Source organism: Drosophila takahashii, chromosome 2R (assembly GCF_030179915.1).
Source record: "Drosophila takahashii strain IR98-3 E-12201 chromosome 2R, DtakHiC1v2, whole genome shotgun sequence".
Taxonomy (NCBI): Eukaryota; Metazoa; Arthropoda; class Insecta; order Diptera; family Drosophilidae; genus Drosophila; species Drosophila takahashii.
Window position 1 is genome coordinate 1,638,308 of NC_091679.1, and position 18,717 is coordinate 1,657,024.

The window sequence follows — 18,717 nt, forward strand, 5'->3', positions numbered from 1 at the left end:
TGAATTAATTAGAATTTTGAGTTTAATAGAATTGAATGAATTTGAATTTTGAGTTTAATAGAATTGAATGAATGAATGGCATGAATTCCGAAATAATTCAAACGACAATTTATTTTGAAGAAGAAAGGGCCATAATTTTGTGATTAAATCTGCCTGAATTTTATTTACTATGCAGTTAACATTGATTTGTTAAAAATTTTCCACTTTTTGTTCTCAAAAGAAAGCACAAAAAAAATCTGGAAAATTCAAAAAATTCATAAAATAATTCATTCAATTCATTCAATTCTAAATGAATTAGAATAACATTCAATTTATTTCACATAGAATTGAATTAAACAAATCAGAAATTTCATGGCATACTATGATAAAACAAAAATTGAATGATTCATGCAGGGCTCTAATACTGACATTGACGATTGGGAAGTTTTGACACCAGGTCACTTTCTGATAGGAAGGCCCACATTAGGACCTATTAAGACCATTTCCGAGGAAAGAATTGGAAATTTAGATAGATGGAAATTAATTCAGAAAATGAAAAGAGAATTTTGGGTTAAATGGAAAAATGATTATTTAAACACTCTTCAACAAAGGAATAAATGGAAATTAGGAATGCCAAACCTTAATAAAGGTCAAATTGTATTACTAAAAGATGAAAATTGTCATCCAGCTAGATGGCCCTTGGGAAAAATAGAAGAAATACATAAGGGAAAAGACGACCGAGTCAGAGTAGTAAAAGTAAAACTGCAAAGATGGTTCAATTTTAAGACCTATCTCAAAAGTTTGTCCTCTAACTGGAATTGAGGCTGAAGAGAGCGAATCACCTATCTCGGTCAAGCAGACTAAGGGAAAGGGTACTCGCAGTAGCCCTAGAATCCATAAACTTGGATTAATGGCGATAATGTTAATGCTAATGTTATTTTGCCAGGTGTCTTATGCAAGTTTACCTACGCAAGAGAATCAAAAATGGTCAATCAAGAAATTACACGAGAATAATTCCATTTACTTAGATCCAATGGGAGACGTCGAAGTCATAGCCTCATCTTGGGATCTAATTGTATATTATAACATGGATCCATATTTCGACATGATAAGAAAGGGAAAACTGTTGAATGGAAAAATGAGAGTGGTGTGTGACAAGCTTCATGGGTTTGAAGATCAATGTAATACTGTTCTTGATAATACTCAACGACAGATTACAGATTTAGAAGAGAACAATAAACTGTTTATGACTCAGGATAGGAAAAGATATAAGCGAGCACCATTTGAGTTTATGGGCTCTCTCTATCACATACTTTTTGGTATAATGGACGCTGAGGATAGGGATAACTTAGAGGGTAACATGAAGAACCTCTTAGATAACCAGCAAAATACTGCAGAATTGGTTAAAAGCAAACCTCTGTAGTAGAATCTACAATAAATATCCTGAAAAGAAGTACGGATGATATAAACTCAAATTTTCGAAGTATGACTACGCGAATAGAAAACATAACAGAAGTTTTGAAAGAAAGTTACTATGTCTATAAAGAGTCAATTAATTTCTTTATGGTAACAAAACAATTAACTTCTTTAATTGAAGAATGTGAAAAGATTCAAGCAGGTGTAATAAGCTTACTCATAGATATAAACCATGGTAGATTGAATCCAAATATTTCAAAGCCAATGCAATTAAAAAAGGAAATTTCCAGAATTAAGGATGCATTACTAGAAACCTTAGTTATACCAGGTAAAAGAACAGGAACTGAGTTAAAGGAAATTTACACATTATTAACAGCTAAAGGAATTTTTGTGGATAATAAGTTAATTTTGAATGTTAAAATTCCCTTATTTGGTAGACACCCTTCCCATCTTTTTAGAGTAATTCCTATGCCAGTCAAAATGAACAATGATGTTATTATTGCAGACTTAAATTCTAAATATCACTATGGACGGCAGTCCATGTAGTGACGAAGCGTACCAGGAGAGTGTGCGAAGGCGACTACTATTATATAGCCGCAAAATTGAAAATCTGCTGTGATAGTCCGATCGTAATGAGTAATACACCAATCGAAAGGTATTGCAAAAACTTAAAGGATTGCATACCAAGACTTTAAGAAAACCAATTGGATTGGGAAAGAGAGCAGTGAAAGTGAAAATTTCGAATTTTGGAGCTGTTGGGGCCGGTGGGGATAAAAGCAATAATTTAGTTGTATTCCTATTGAAAATACCCGTCGAATGAGGGGTCATATGACAAAATCCGACGCTCCGTTCAAAAGTTAGAGCCAAAATACGATTTTCTTCTTCTTCCCAAAATGAAAATTTAATTCTGTTTGTCAGTTTGTCCAAAATATGTTTTTTAAGTTCTGAAAATTTGATATGACGTTCATCACATCGATATAAAAAACTTTTGTTCTACCACTTTTGGAAAAACCCGCTAGTTTAGCGGGAAAACAGCTATAAATAGCTAAAATTCGGAAAGCCGTAACTTCTATACTACTAAAGCCACAGACATCTCGTTTGAAAGGTATTTTTAAATGCTATAAACGCCTGCTATATGCAATTTGTGTAAATGTAATAGTTAAAAAGATATGAACAAAAGAAAATTTGTTTAAACTTATTTTTTTAGCTTTTGTTTAATTTTTTCAAAAACGGCTCTAACGATTTTCCTTACAACTTAAAACTGTATAGCCCTTGAGATTCCTTAAATTTTGGTATGTATCTTGTTTATGTAAAAAATCGCGTTTAAAAGTTATTCAGAAACGAAAATAGCCACTTTTGCCAGTTCGGAACAACTAACGCTTCCTGAGTGTTTAATTTTGTGCGTGGGTATCCAAACTGTATTTTAGGCTCATAGAATCATTTAAATTGTTTTAAGGAGTTCCAAATAGGAAACTTTTGTTTTACGACTTTTGGAAAAACCCGCTGCTTTAGCGGAAAAAAAGATAGAAATAGCTAAATTTCGTTAGTTTGTAGTTATACACTACTGAAGCTACAGACATGTGCTATACCTCGTTTAAAAGGTATTTTGAAATACTTAAACGCCTTTTTAACTTAATTTGTTTAAATACAATGGTTTACAAATTATGATTGACCAATTTAAATTTAAATGTTTATATTTGCACCTATGAGAGCAAAAGTAAACAAACAAAAACTTCTGATATCAAATAAAAACACCTCTTAACGAGGTAAAAAACTAGTGACGATCGCACATACAAAAGTTTTGATATCAACATTTGTGACGAAAAATTATTACACTCGTCATTAAATAGACTTTCTAAGATTTCCTCATTCGGCACGCTGCAATAGAAAATGCCTATGAAGGTAAAAAGGCTAAAATAGTATGCTAGGGCGGGCCGAATGAGAAAATATTAGAAAGTGTATTTAATGACGAGTGTAATAATTTTTCGTCACAAATGTTGATATCAGAACTTTTGTATGTTGAAGGTGCGATCGTCATTAGTTTTTTACCTCGTTAAGAGGTGTTTTTATTTGATTTAGTTTACAATTTTGAAATAGACTCCTATCATCTAATGTCGGAAGCTACCTTAAATAGGTGTCAAAAATGGAAAGCTAATAACGTAATATGTGAAGGTAATTGGCCTTGGAGTAGCGCTAATGACAATACTTGCGAAATAACTCCCTTTAAACCAAATAGTCCCTCTAATTGTATTTATAAAAAAATGACTCAGATCAATTCTTACTGGGTTGAGTTGCAAAAGAAAGGTAGTTGGCTATTTAAGGTTCCAGAAATAACTAAAGCTAGAATTCAATGTAATAATTTACCGCAAGATTTAATAGACCTGCCTGAGCAAGGAATTTTAACGATTGTGTCTGGTTGCACTATAAGAACAGACGACAAAATATTAATAGCTCATCATAGTATCCAGTCAGAAGCTTACGAGCCAATATCAGTTTCTTATGTAAGTATTATAAGTAAGATTCCAAGTATTGTTTGGAATCCATTAACATTGCCGATTATTGACCACAATAAAGAGTTAGCTAAACTAAAAAATGAATTAAAAGAAATAAGAGAAAATCACTATGAATTAAAAGGACTGAATTTTCATCACCTGTCAGGTCATGCGGCATTAATCGTAGGTTTAGTAATTATATTAATTTTAATTGTTTATATGATAAGACGAATAAATGTAGCAAGACGAATGCAGGCCATAATTCTTCCTGGCCCCTTGCAGAATGTTCACACATGACCATGGCTTTGTTCGTAATATTGCTAGTGTTTTACAAAATAAAAATCAGTTTGAATTATCAACTCAACAAATGTGGATTTCTTTCTTTTGGGATTGAACATCTTTTCAACATCTCTTATGTGCGGTGATCTGAGAAAGATTTCTAGAAAACGTTTCTTTTCAATTCCCCTGCATAAAACCATCTTCCCGAAGTGATTTGTTTAATAAATTTTCTTGTTTGCTTAAAGTTGTTTATACCATCGTTCCAAAAAATTTTATGATGGTATTTGGTGAGCCAGAGAGCAGTTTTTCGTGACTTGTTATTAAGACGAGTGAAATAAAATGGAGGTTGTATAACGAAATTTTGTTAAACTTATTTTCTTTGCTAAATACAACTCCAATTTCTTTTAGAATGAACTTGTCGTTGTAATCAAAAAATCCTTGTACATCAATTGCAACTAGATCTTTCTCCATTTTATGTGGTTGATATATTGTTAGACAATTCTTTGAACTAACCCACTTAAAGGACTATACTTAACTAAACGATCGTGAATAAGGAGACAATATGCTTGGGTGTTTTCATGGTTTGCTTTTTTCAAATCGATTGAAATTCTCACGTCGATAGGTCCCGATTTAACTGTTTCATTTTGATATGAAAGGTCAACTACAAAAATATGTTTACTTTTAAATTCTGTCGATGATAAAAATGGTTCTGCTGGTCGGTTGTAATAACTCTTTTGAAACCATGCATACATATCATAAAGGTGAGCATATTTGTCATTGTCAAAGTTTACATTTAAGTCATCATATGGATACGTTTTTGAATTCAAGTGGACTTTCAGGTTGGATAAATTATTTGTAATTAGTTCTCCATTCAACATAAAGGCTATAATGGCAAATCTCGGTCGTTCTCTATTACTTCCTATCTTTAAGCTCCAGACGTGTTGATTTCCCTGTATCAGTTTTGGGTTTATGTATGTATCCCAACTACGGAAAGCAATCGGTAAATTTTTCGCCACTCTTTATTATATCATACATTTTAATCTTTGCAGCATCACTGGGTGTTAGATGAGGGATTTTCCAGCTAATATTAATCATTTCCAAAACATATGTATGGTTTGCTTTATTTTTAACATTTACATCATACATACAATTATGGCGAAACGTAACATTGATATTATCAGTAAGCACCACTGATCATCGACTGCTACTCTCTTAACAACTCCTTGAAAATTAAGATAGCTTTCGTGAAAGAGTACATACAAGTAATGATTTTGAATACAAATACGTATTTCATCATTTGCTTTAAATGTTTGATGATATTAGGAATATGTATGATATTCCTTTTTCGAAATACTTTCATCTGAAACCGGTCTCTCACGAACATTTAAAATTTCATTCATTTTTAAATGCTTCTTATTATTATTATTATCAGATTTGAATTTTAAAGACCAGTGATTTTTAAAACAATTTGTTTTTTAATGTAAGACCCTTTTGATTTAATCCTGTTTCTTTAGCTTTACTACTAGTGCGCGGTTGATGAAGTATACCGATGCTTTTATTGTAAATTATCATTCTATTGCGCGAATATATATGCGAATTGATACGTTTTTACCATGCAAATACAATAAATCTCCGTTCTGAACAACGACATGTATTGAGAGAGTACTTATTTCTCTGCAGTTAATAGGTAAATAGATGAGATTGTGTGGTGTCACAGTCATTTTATAGCCCGCTGGAACCGAAATTGCAAACTCATGTAATACGTGATTTGGTATATTATCAACGTAAGAGCCACTCACAATATTACATTCCAAACGAATGGAATTAATTTTTAAAATGTTGACACCATTATCGGACAAGTGATTTTGGTTTGCCCTTAACACTCTTTGCTTAAAACCAAACAAATGACCTATTGACCTCTCCTTATTAAAGTATATATCTTCTTTCTGCTAATCATTTCCACTTGAAGTGTATTGTTATTGCTTACAATTTTCACTGTATTTTCCAGATTATAATCCTTTAACTTGTTGTAAATAAATTGAGAAATATTGTTGAGTTCATAGGAGCCGGTGGGAATAATAATAGTTTAGGTTAGGTTAGGTTAAATTAGGCCGGCTGCCAGACTATAGCCTGGCACACTCTGTGGGTCCATTGTGATACCGTATGATCTCTATTTTTGGGTCCCCTATCCGTTAAGAGTCAGCCTGTAGGTTGGTCGATCAGCAAGTCCCCCATCCGGAGAATTTAATAAAAGAGCTTAGACTCTTGAGGTTAGTCTGCGATATTTCGGTCAGGTCATTTATGAAAGGATATCCTAAGTGTTTTAGTCTAAGCCTGCATAGGGCTGGGCATGAACAGAGTAGGTGTTCCACCGTTTCCTCTTATTTCTCATCCCTGCAGCTTCTACAAAAATCATTTTTAGGGGCTTTTAGCCTGCCGGCGTGTGCGCCGACGAGCCAGTGGCCTGTGAGTACTCGAATGAGCATGCTGCACTCAGTGCGGTTGAAATTAAGTAGTTCTGATGTTTTCTTATCGTTTATTGCAGGCCATGCGGTGTTTTTTGCCACTGAGTGTTGGCTAAATGGTTTGCTGAAATGGTTTTTAATAATTAGCTTGCAGGTAGCCATAGGCATGCCAACTTTCTCCTTTCCTGGAAGGAGATTTATAGTGGTGCCTTGCCTGGCTAGCTCGTCTGCTATACAGTTGTCTACGATATCCCGGTGACCCGGAACCCATATAAGGCTGACAGTAAACTGACTAGCCATCTCGTGGAGAGATTTGCGACAGTCAGCTATTGTTCGGGAGTTTGTATTCGTCGAGTAGATTGATTTAAGTCTGCCTGACTGCCTGATCTCTAATTGCTCGGAGTATATGCCTCCACCTACGTGTCCGTCTAGTTTGGAGCCGTCTGTATATAAACAGATTGCGTCCATTGAGCCCGGTCGACCCCGATCCCATACTTCCGTGCCTGGGATCAGAGCTTCGAAGGGTGTGGGACTGTATTCACGGGTTTTACATAGATCCGTTTTTGGCGGGATCGATTTGTCATGCTAAAGAATCTTAGCGTGACCATACAGTTGGGCTTTCCATTGCCCCGTATCCCGTAGCCCTTTCTTGGTTCCCTCTTGGTTGTTTAAGACCCATTTAAGACGCTTATATAGTACTAGCAGGGTCTGTAGCCCGCAGCTTCGCCTGCGGAAATTAAAATTGAAAATTAAGCATTGCTTTATCTTTGTTACTTATTTTAAATTTAAAAAATTCCTCATTTTTATTCTATAAACCGAGAAAAGATTTTATCAGAACTTTTTCCCTTGATATCCGTAAAAACAAAAATATTTTGTCCTTTGAAAACTACTTAAAAAAACATGTGTCTTTTTTAAATCTTTTTAAAATTATTATGGATTGTTTGCATAAGTTAACAGATGGACAAAACAGAAACAAACAGATTCCTTTTTCGACACAAATCCTTACACTAATTTCATTCAAAACATTAGTATTTTGTCCAAAACATATTATTTAAATATAGAATGTCATACTGCGTTGAGCATGTAATTAAATTCCCAATCCATTGCCATTAAAGCCTAAAAACATTATTTGAAAAAAAATTTATTTAAGAAAAAAATAGATAGGATACGAATTTGATTAAATTTACATGTTAAAAATATTAAACTCTTTTGCAATTTCTGAGAGTTTTGACTATTGCTGTCCCGCTCTTACCCAGATAAATTTATGAATTTTTTTGTATGAATTAAGAGTGCAAAAATATGAATTTCAAAGCAGTACTTTATCGAAAACAAAGCAAAAAACTGCCAAAATATGGATTATCACGCCGCGTTAAGTATGTAATTCAATTCCAAATCGATTAGCGTTTACTTCTGGAAAAAAACTTGTTTTCTTAAAAAAAATTGCTACAAGTTTTACATAGCTCTCCAACAACCAATATAATAATTTTGATTAAGATTTAAAAAATTTGAGGGAATATTTTTAATTTAAGTTCGCCTTGAAATGTTACAACCGCTTCAAAATGTGATGGGATGTTTATCCTTCGACAGTTAAAAAAAAATTAATGTCTCCAATTCTTATTTTAAAAAAATTAATGCCAGAGATAGGATAATTTTAGGCTTATTTTTATTTCATCGGTCCCTTAAAACAAATCCTGTTGATATTGGCCTTGCTACCTCGTTCTACATTTTCTATTTCTATTTTCTATTTCTATTTTTTGTTTTTTAAAGATGCAATTTTTAAACTATTTATTTAAACTATTACAAACCAAGTACTCTTGGCAAATTTGCCACCGGGGGGTTTTTGAAAGGTATCCACAGTAGACAACTATTATAGGGGAAACAATTATACGGAGCAATGTTTTGCTTTATGTATTTGATTAATTTTAGAAAATAGATCAAGAAAGGCAATTCCAAATTACTGCATTTTATCATTGATATTTTGTTTCAGTATTTTTGTTTTCACATTAATTTTTCACCTTGAATCAAATTGTTTAAACATTTGAATTTGTTTAAACAATATGAGCACGTGTAATTAAGAGCAAGAGAATCAATTGGTTTGAATATTTAATGTTCTTTTAATATTATCAATGCGATTTGAATTTTAGTTCACAAAAATCGGTTACAAAATGTCTTATGTAAGTATGTTGTGGAAATGAAAAAGGAAATATTCTTTAAGCAAAAGGATATCGATCATGATCGAATCTCAATTCCTTAGTCAGCTGCAATGCACACACACAAACGTACACACGCATATACATATGTATCTAATGGCTGTGTGTGTAAAATTCACATTATACCCTTGCAGAGGGTATTATGATTTCAGTCAGAAGTTTGCAACGCAGTGAAGGAGACGTTTCCGACCCCATAAAGTATATATATTCTTGATCAGCATCACTAGACGAGTCGATCTAGCCATGTCCGTCTGTCCGTCTGTCCGTCTGTCCATCTGTCCGTCTGTCCGTCTGTCTGTTTCTACGCAAACTAGTCTCTCAGTTTTTGAGCTATCGGGATGAAACTTTCCCAAAAGTCTTCTTTCTATTGCAGGTATTATATATGTCGGAACCAACCGGATCGGACAACTATATCTTATAGCTCCTATAGGAAGGATCGGAAAAGAAAACGTTAAAAAAATTCTAGCTTCGGTGTTTTTTTGAAATATTACCTTCTACTTTTGGGGATGTTATTTTTTAAATATTTCTGAATTTCGAATAAAATATTTAAAAAATCGGACTACTATATCATATAGCTGCCATAGGAACGATCGGTAAATTAATGGAAAAGTAATAGGAAATAAATTCTAGCTTCTTTGGTTTTTATTGTATTATCTTCTACACTAGGATATGACTCTTTTTAAATATTTCCAAATTTCAATTTTAATTTGATCAAAATCGGACGACTATATCATATAGCTGCCATAGGAACGATCGGAAAATTAATGAGAAATATTAGAAAATTGAACATTTTTGCGATTTGTTAATTAATGGGAATGATCTGCAAGGGTATATAAGCTTCGGCTGGCCGAAGCTAGCTTCCTTTCTTGTTTTTTGAATATATTTATTTTGTGCGTGTGTGTGTACATAGCAGAGCAAATCATTGTTTGTTTTTGTTTTATACAAATCAAAAGTTTGTCGATAACTCAACATTTGAAAACTAATAAATAGTTTGCTTATCGGGCTGTTGCATTTAAAAAAACAGAAGCAATTTTAGGGAAAATTTCGACTGTAAAATTCAGCTTAATAGGATTTCTGTAAGGTCTACCGATTATTTAACGTTTACTTAAAATTTGCGATATAATCGATTTTTTTTGGCTGTGGTATTTTCATTTTCCCCTTGCGCGGTCACACTTAAATTGCGACAGCAGGACATACATATGCACATACATACATGCGCCAGCAGAACATACATACAAACATATGGGGACGCGTGACGTCACATTAGGTTAGCCAAATTTCAAAATATTGGGGACTTGGTTAAGGATGCTAAATCTCCAAGAAATTTAAATGCAGTTATGTGCGGGTATGCCATAAGATTATGAACATCACATTTTTAAACCGTTTTAACAACATTTATAACAGAGAAATGGCAAAAGAAAAAATTAAAAAAAAAACAAATCGAATTTTGGGGCTCTTTGGGGTCGTTTTTTTTCTAATAAGTACCCCTTACGCGGCTGCTAATTATTTTAGTAATTACTGTGATTTTTCTAGATTTTTAATTCAATCCGTTCTGGGTGTAATTTGCTACTGACCGTTTTTTAGGGGTCGAATTTTATAGTAGTTTAGACTAACACCAAGTATCTTGCGTGCTCGCTAAAAGAGAGATTACAGTTGTTGAGTTTTGGGATTTTGTATCTATTTGTAAAAAGGACTAGTTCCGTTTTTGAGGGATTTACCCCAAGTCCGTTTTGTGTAGTCCATTCCGATAGTGTTTTTAGTTTTGCAGTCATAAGATCGCATAGCGTTTGTGGATACTTACCATTAAAGATGATAGCAACATCGTCTGCGTATGCCATTATTTTACAGCCTCCTCCTTCAAGAATCCGCAGTAGTTTATTTACCGCGATATTCCATAAGAGGGGTGATAGTACACCTCCTTGCGGAGTGCCTCTGTTCACTAGTCTAGTCTGGGTCGAGGTCCCTAGTGTGGCCGTGACCAGTCTGCTTATCAGCAATTTGTGGATCAGCACCACCAGCGGTGGCTCAACCCCTAGTTCATTGAGGAATTCTGTTATTGCCGTGGGAAGCACGTTATTGAAAGCTCCTTCTATGTCAAGGAAGGCGATCAGGGTGTATTCTTGTATACTGAGTGATTTCTCGATGTTGCTTACTACCAAGTGTATCGCCGATTCGGTCGACTTACCTTTGGTGTATGCGTGTTGCGCCTCTGATATCTGCGTCGGGTCAATGATGTCTCTAATGTGTAGACCTATTAGTCTCTAGGATTTTTAGCAGGAATGATGTCAGACTTATCGGTCTAAAATCCTTCGCTGTAGTATGGGTGGCCTTCCCTGCCTTAGGGATGAAAACGACTTTCGTTTCCCGCCACGCTGTAGGTAGTTCTCCTACTGCAAGAAGATTTTTCTCAGCCAGTTTATAGCTTGCTGTCCTGCTTGCTGAATTTGTGTTGTCCGGTCCCGGCGATTTGTACGGTTTAAAACTATGTATAGACCAGTTTATATTACGGTCTGATAGTAGGAGATTTAGGTTTATTCCTTCTCCAGTGTGTCTTCCTGGGGAATGTCCTGTTTGCAGGCTCCCTGGGAAGTGAGCGTCTAGAAGTAGGCTTCACTAGAGTCCGACCATGATCCGTCAGCCTGTTGTAGATAGCTTAAGGACACGGCTGTCTTAGAAAGTATTTTTCTGCCACGCAGTTCTCTTTTGTGATGGCCTTTTTGTATGTGGCTAGTTCCTTTTTGTAGCTTTGCCAGTTTATGTCCTCATTTGTAGATTTCGCTCTGTTGAACAGGCTTCTGCATTTCGCTCTGAGGATTGATAATTGCTGGGTCCACCAAGGAGGTTTTTTCTTTCCTCTAGGTTTTCCTAACGGGCATGCAGCTGTGAATGCCGCTTTGCATGCTTCTGTGAAATTGTTTACTATATTATCTAGCTCGCAAAGTGCAAAGAGTGCTTTCTAGTGGCTCCCTGGTGAGGACGCTCGATAGAATTTCTTTGTATTTACTCCAGTTTGCCCGCCTGGGGTTGGCAAAGCTGACAGGCGCAGGTGACACGAGGGACAAAGTTGTCTCTAAAAACCTGTGATCTAGAAATGAGTGCTCGTCGGAGACAGCCCAGTTTGTGACTGTGCTTATATGTGAATCTGATGCCAGGGTTAGATCTATGATCGTTTGGCACGTTTTTGTTATAAAAGTAGGGATATTGCCCCTGTTATGGTGGGCATTTGCATCGCATCCTACCACCAAACCTTTCTTAAGCTCTTCACATTCCTGTACCAGTCTTTTGACTAGCGCGTCTGGGGGGTCTACCTTTTCAAAAGCCATGTAGGCCGATAGCATCCTAATAGAGCCGCTTTGCAGCTACAGGCTTATTGCTGTGTTGTCTCCGTTGTAATTGCGAAGCAGAAATGTACTAAGATGCCGTTTGGCTAAAATGCAGGTTCGAATTTTACCTTGTTTGGGGTCAAGCATAAGCTTGTAATCTTTTGTTCCTAGTCCAGCAACCCTGCCTCTTGCTATCCAGGGTTCCTGAACTAAGACCATGTCGGCTTCGCCTGTGGCCAGGCGAAGCAAAAGGTTAGCGGACGCTGCTTTACTGTGATGTAGGTTGATCTGCAGGAGTCTTAGCGACATCCCCAGCTGCAACCTCCACCACAGTAACGTCGGCCTCCGAGTCGCTCAGGTCCACTTCATCGATTGCCGGCCCCAGTGCTCGCATCTCTCTGCTCAGCGAAGAGTCGTTTGAGTAGCCGTCCTCCGGCATGCCAGGGGCCTCCACTTCCTCCGCAAGCACCTGCTCAGCTGGGTTGCCGGCAGGACTTCCCGAGGAATTAGAGTCCCCTTTATAGATCTTTATATGTATGGCACTGAAACCATAGTTGAGCGTTCCCCGAGCAGCCTCTATGGGAGCGACCGACTCCTTATTTAGTACCACGATCGCTTGGTTCACGTCACCTGCGTGCTCCTCCACCTTAACGACTTTCCAGTCTTTTGTGGGGAGATGTGGGTAGCATTCCTGCAACATATAAAGGATGTCCTCCGGTGATACGATTGCTGCTGGGAGCCAAATTCTGGCTCGTGGTCTACTGGGGACGTCACACCAATCTAGTGCGACTATGTTCGCCCCTTCGTAAACTGCTCCAAGCTGTCCTACCGCCTGTTTGTATAGGTCAGCTGATCGCTGATTATCGCAGGCCACCACTTTTACACTGCCCTGGTACCAGCCACCGACCATACAGCAAGGCGATGAACCGGGCTTCTCGCGTACCATACGCAGGGAAATAAGAGACAGCTCGGACTCAACCGCCTTCCATTTGTTTCTGGAGATCCTGTTCTCCGGATTTCCCTTGCCATTCGGGCGAAGGCGTGGCCACATTGCTTCTGGCATGCGAGATCAGGGTTTGGGCGTACGTGAACTTCTTCTTGACACCAGCGGGTGACCCGATCGACTTTGCTGGTTTTGGCGCAGATGCGCACATAGCGGAGGCGTTAGCGACTTTCTGTCCCCCGACATCCCTAGTTTGGGATGGGCCCTACTGGTGCTTGCAATGGTACCATCGTTTGTCCTTGCAGCGCCTGGTTTTTGTGGAGTTCCCGTCTCCGTTTTCTTGTTTGTGTTTTTATTTATTGTTTCCATAATTGGTCCCACGAGATCCGCGGTACCCGGGTAAGGGCCCCCAGCCAGGCTGACTCTTGGCATGGTCCGAATTACACCGCAGTCCGGCCCGGAGTGAGATGTTGTTTGGGAGAGGAAGTGGGTAGGTGGTGTATGGGGGATATTTGGTTTGTGTAAAGCAACTGTTTAGATGCGGCTGAACAAATCGCATCGTCGGTATTGCGTCGTTGCAAGATACCCGCTGGCTTGTCCGGGACTGCTTATTTGCTGGGGTTTCCGTCCACGATTCCGTGTTCGACTTCCACCTCCGGCTTATTCGCAGTTGGCCTGGAGCGAGGTCGTCCGCTATCCGCAACCTGCGACCCGCTCGGTCGCCCCAGCTAGGCGGCTTCAGAACAATCTCACAAGTTCCTCAGACCGAGGGAATAATAATAACTTTATCACCAATATGAAAGAGGTTGTTATTTGAATCCACGTTGGGAATTGAGTTGTACATGTTAAACTCAACTAGCTCACACTCATATTCCCCGATTGATTCAATTGGTGGAAAATAAACTGTGTTTATAACGGAACTATTTCCATTCACTGATAGAGTCAATGATCTAACCATTTTGAAATCTGTTGTTCAACTAGGTGTCATACAACCCCGTTCCAAACTTATATTAAAATTAAAGAACAATAAATTGGTCAAATCCTTTTCTATATTGTCCCTTATCAATATTGTCATCCTTACTTATATATAAAAATCCATATTTATCCTCCCAACATTTTTGACAAATTTTCGTAAGTGTCTCATAATTTATGTCAGGCACGATATGATATCGAAATATGTGTCGCATATTTAAATCATCCTGTTTAAACATAATAATTACATTTGCATTGTACCATATAAAGAATCAATATTTTTGTGACGACCCATACAGAAATATGATCAAATATTATCTTGTTTCTCACAAGCCACATCGTCGAAAATCATGATTGAATTAGTTTTTGCTTCGGTGGGTGGTAAAACAGTTTCGTTTTGAGAGAATGTATGTATTAATAGCTTTTCCAAGTAATCATATTTCGGTTGGTATAGACTCTTTGAAAACACGTAATCCTATATTTTCAAATCTCAATCCATTTGGACTCTCAATTAGACTGATCATTACATTAGTTTTCCCGCAGTTGGATGGACCAACCACTAGAGCTCTAATTATGTTTGGTAATAATTCACTGTGACGTGGTGGTTGTTTAACATTGTTCACTTTCCCAATGTTACGAACAAGAATGATATTTTTTTGCTTTATTATCCGCATCCTATTATAAATATGTTTATTCCGTGATAAATCTTCAATGAATAAAGACAATATATACTGGGGAAACATTTTTATAATCACATCAGTCATTATTTACACCGTAAACGTGGAAGTGGTCTTATTAATAAGTTAACAGATTATCTTCCGATTGAGTTTCACATTCCTGGATATAACTATTGTGGACCCGTGTAGCATGCAACGTTTGCATGGAGCGGATGGTGGGTTTAGGTAGAGCAGCTAGGCACGCGCTTGTTCTAGCTTCTCAGTTCGGTAGTCGGGGTGGGTTAATTCTGCTGATCTCTACTCTAATGCTCAGCTTCATACATGTTTATTTAGATTAAATATCGCGTGCGATTGCCAGGGGAAAAGGGGGAAAAAGACCGGGAAAAGAAAAGAAATAGAAAAAGGTAGTAGAAATTAAGGCATGACACTCAACCTCAAGGACAACGGACGCTTAAGGACACTGTGGTGGTATTCAGTGTCCTTATCCCCACCCTACCATGATCGCCTTTCGCGTAGCCCACGGCTGGCGATCCCTTGGTCAATCGTTCCTTAATAGTTCATGGGCTTTCTAGGGTTAAGCATGGCTTCCCAACTAAAATTGCGCTTTAGTTCGTTTTCATATTTGTAACTTTAATTAAACAATTTATATCCCACACTCCTCGACATTAATTTTAGCTAATAGTAATTCGCAGTAATTTCACTATTTTAATTTTATAATGTATTATTTCATTTCATATAATTGCAAGCTATCTTTAATAACATTTTTATTTATATTAATTTTATATTTTTATTTACATTTTTGCGCGGGCAAAGAAAGAGCAATACACTGCTGTAGGGAAAGAAATTATTAATTAAATATAAATGTACATGCAAAATATATATCAGTTTAATATAAGAAATAGGGCAATAATCATAATTATTCATTTTTACTCATAATTATTTTGGTTGGGTTTTTTTCTTTAAGGAAAACCGAACAAAGTAATAGATTATATCATTACAAGAGGCTTTGTTCCTTTTAATATTTAATTACAATAATGATTTCTCGATGTATGCCGTCAGTAACGTAGTTATTTCCAAAATTAAAAGAAAAGATTCTGTTTCATCATAAACATACATCGATAAAGAAACGAGCAAAATTCAGAATCAAGGCATTGGCCTTGTAAAGCCATTTAATTACGAAAGAAATAAAAGGAATTTAAATTTAAATATCTATGGAGATAATCTCGATCGCAATCAGCAGCGTAATTTTTGCAGGCGGCGGTATTACGACGGCATTATCTCTATAAGAAGCGCGGTAGCAAGACAAGTGCGAAATATTCACTTGGGAATTTTTGGGAGACTTAAGACTTACGCTTTTGCTGGTCCATCGTCGAAAGATCTGTCGCTGGATAACAGTTTTTAATTTTGGGTATTGGCTTTATGTTTTTAGGTATTATATTTCAGCATTATGTTTGCGCGCGCGATTATATATGACTATCTTTTCAGTCATTAATTATTTGTATTTAATAAACGGGATTAGGTTTGGCATGATTATGTAATGGCAATGATGATTACGTAAGACACATGCACTTTATTGGATTTTGAAGCCAACAAATATGTTTGTTATACACTATTTCTCTTCACTGATTTTTACCTTTAATTTCGCACATTTATCACCATTTTCGCAGCCATTTACTCTTTCTTTGCCTCATGGCCGATTTTTACAATAAGAAAAATAGGAAAAAAATATGAAATCTTACAACTAAGACGGGCCTAACTTATATGTCGATATTACGACATTTTTAACGGCCTTTGAGCCACATGCTCCTGCCACTAACGCGATCTGCGGTTTTACTTAATTTCTCGCGATTTTAGCCGGGTATCGGGGACCTTCGTAGATCAATACTTTACAACGACGTGGAGACGACTGCTAGAAGTTACCTAGGCCTTTAACTTTAACTCTCTAATGGAAGTATTGGAAAATGGAAAGTTTCGCTGCTGTGGGCAGCGCCTTGCGATGTTTTTTCTCGAAGCTCTCTTTTGCAGAGCTATGAATATGATTATGTATTTTCAAGGTTTAAACGGCCGCGCGTTGGGTTTTCGGCCCAAGTGGGTGGTTGTTTGGTAGAAATTTATAGTTTACGCGGATGGCAGCTTCTTGTCGCTGTGGACCACGTATACGCCTGGGATGATCGGATGATTTTTGTTGTATTCGTCGCTGGTTATGAAAATTTCTCTTATGGTTGCGCTGGGCGGGTTTTCTCGTCTAAATTTGTTGAAATTATACTCGTTGAGTTAGGGACTGCTACAATGGCATGCAATTATGCATTTGGTGCCAATCTAATGTGAAAATCGGAGGTTAGATTTGCACGTGAGAGAAAATTCTAAATTAAATTACCCATCTCAGAACTGGCACCGAAATAGTAAAAGCCTTGATTTGGAAATTCTTTTCCGTTGCACCACTTGTGGTTTAAATAATTATTTTCACTTTTCTGGCCAATTACACGTGGTTTATATATACGACTGGTGTGGAGAGAGGTTTTTAAAAAACACGTCTGTACAGCTTGGTGGTCAAATCGGAAAAGAATGAGGGTAGAATATGGCGGGTATATCTGGCCTAGACCCGGAAGCTATAACCTCGATTTTTGACATTTCAAACCTTTCCAATATCGAGATCGACCGTAACCCTTCCCGATACTTGGGGACTACCCTAAAAAAAATACTAAATTCGAAAAATATTTTTCTAACCATTTATGCCGACTTCAATAAATTTCTCTGATTTTTTTAATCCTTATACGATATTATTGATTATAAAAATACAAGGAAAAATATGTGCCCTAAAATATTTTACATGCATCTAGAGGCGTCTTTTCCCGAATTTTTGAGATAAATCCCACTATTGTACTTCGAAAAATGGAATTTATAGAATTTTTTCCGTAAGAATGGGAAAAGTAACAAGTATTTTAGAGTCACTCTTACGTAACGAGTTTGTCGTGATTTTACACAGTAGGCTTTTTAAAGATAACAGTGGCGTCGCCTTAAAATTGTGGTGGGGATTTTTTTTAAGGCATATTACCCCTTAAAAATATAATTTGTCTATGTTCGGCGCCTACTGCTAACCAAATTGAAAGGCAAATTTTTACATATGTGTCAGATATTTATGTAAGATGAGATTTAAAAATAGTTGTTACTTTTTAAGTTCTTACGGAAAAAATTCTATAAATTCCATCCTTCGACGTACAATGGTCTTATTTGTCTTAAAAATTCGGTGAAAGACGCCTCTAGATGCCTGTAAAATATTTTAGGGCATATATTTTTCCTTGTATTTTTTTAAGCGTGTTCACCGCATCAAGTTGGTTGGGAATAGAGGTGAACAAATTACTTCAATGGCTCATAGGCTGTGATTGACTCACATTATGATGGAACCTTAAGTGCAATAATGTAGAAGGGCATCTACGCAATTTTTTGGCATAGGTATTATTACAACTGAGCACAGACCCTCGAAGATATCTTAAATCAAAAAATTAAATGTTGCTATTTTTTTCAAACCGCGATTGCCCAAATACCACCCGTTAAACGCGAAAACTAAGTATGCAGATATGCTTATATACGTCTATATTAACATGTTTTAATGCCAATAGGCCTGCACCTTTTAATAAAGTCCATTTTGTTGACCTGTGTTATTAATATTCATAAATCAGAATTGACTTCAATTTTCTGTTCATACTACTACTACTAAGACTGCATGAAGGCCAGTTCTACTACTATATTGTACAAGATATCTTATTGCATACTTCTAGGCTGCAATATATATACATGAGATACAAGCGCCACTACAAATCCCCCCCACCAAACTCACACTTGGGGGTGACAACAAGAGTGAGCCGCGCTTGTACTGGGCTACTGTTTGAGATCCTTTGCATGGTATGTTCCTATAAAACGTCCTTGCAAGTCTTCAATATCATAATAGCAATTCCCTTTT

General features: G+C 36.7%; 1 protein-coding gene and 1 pseudogene across 1 annotated transcript in view; both read right to left on the minus strand.

The window, feature by feature from the left end:
- The window catches only part of LOC138912343 (kelch-like protein 10), a 250,872-nt gene that overhangs the window by 18,704 nt on the left and 213,451 nt on the right, over positions 1–18,717 (minus strand). The window lies entirely within an intron of this gene.
- On the minus strand, positions 6,386–8,594 carry LOC138912488 (uncharacterized; annotated as a pseudogene).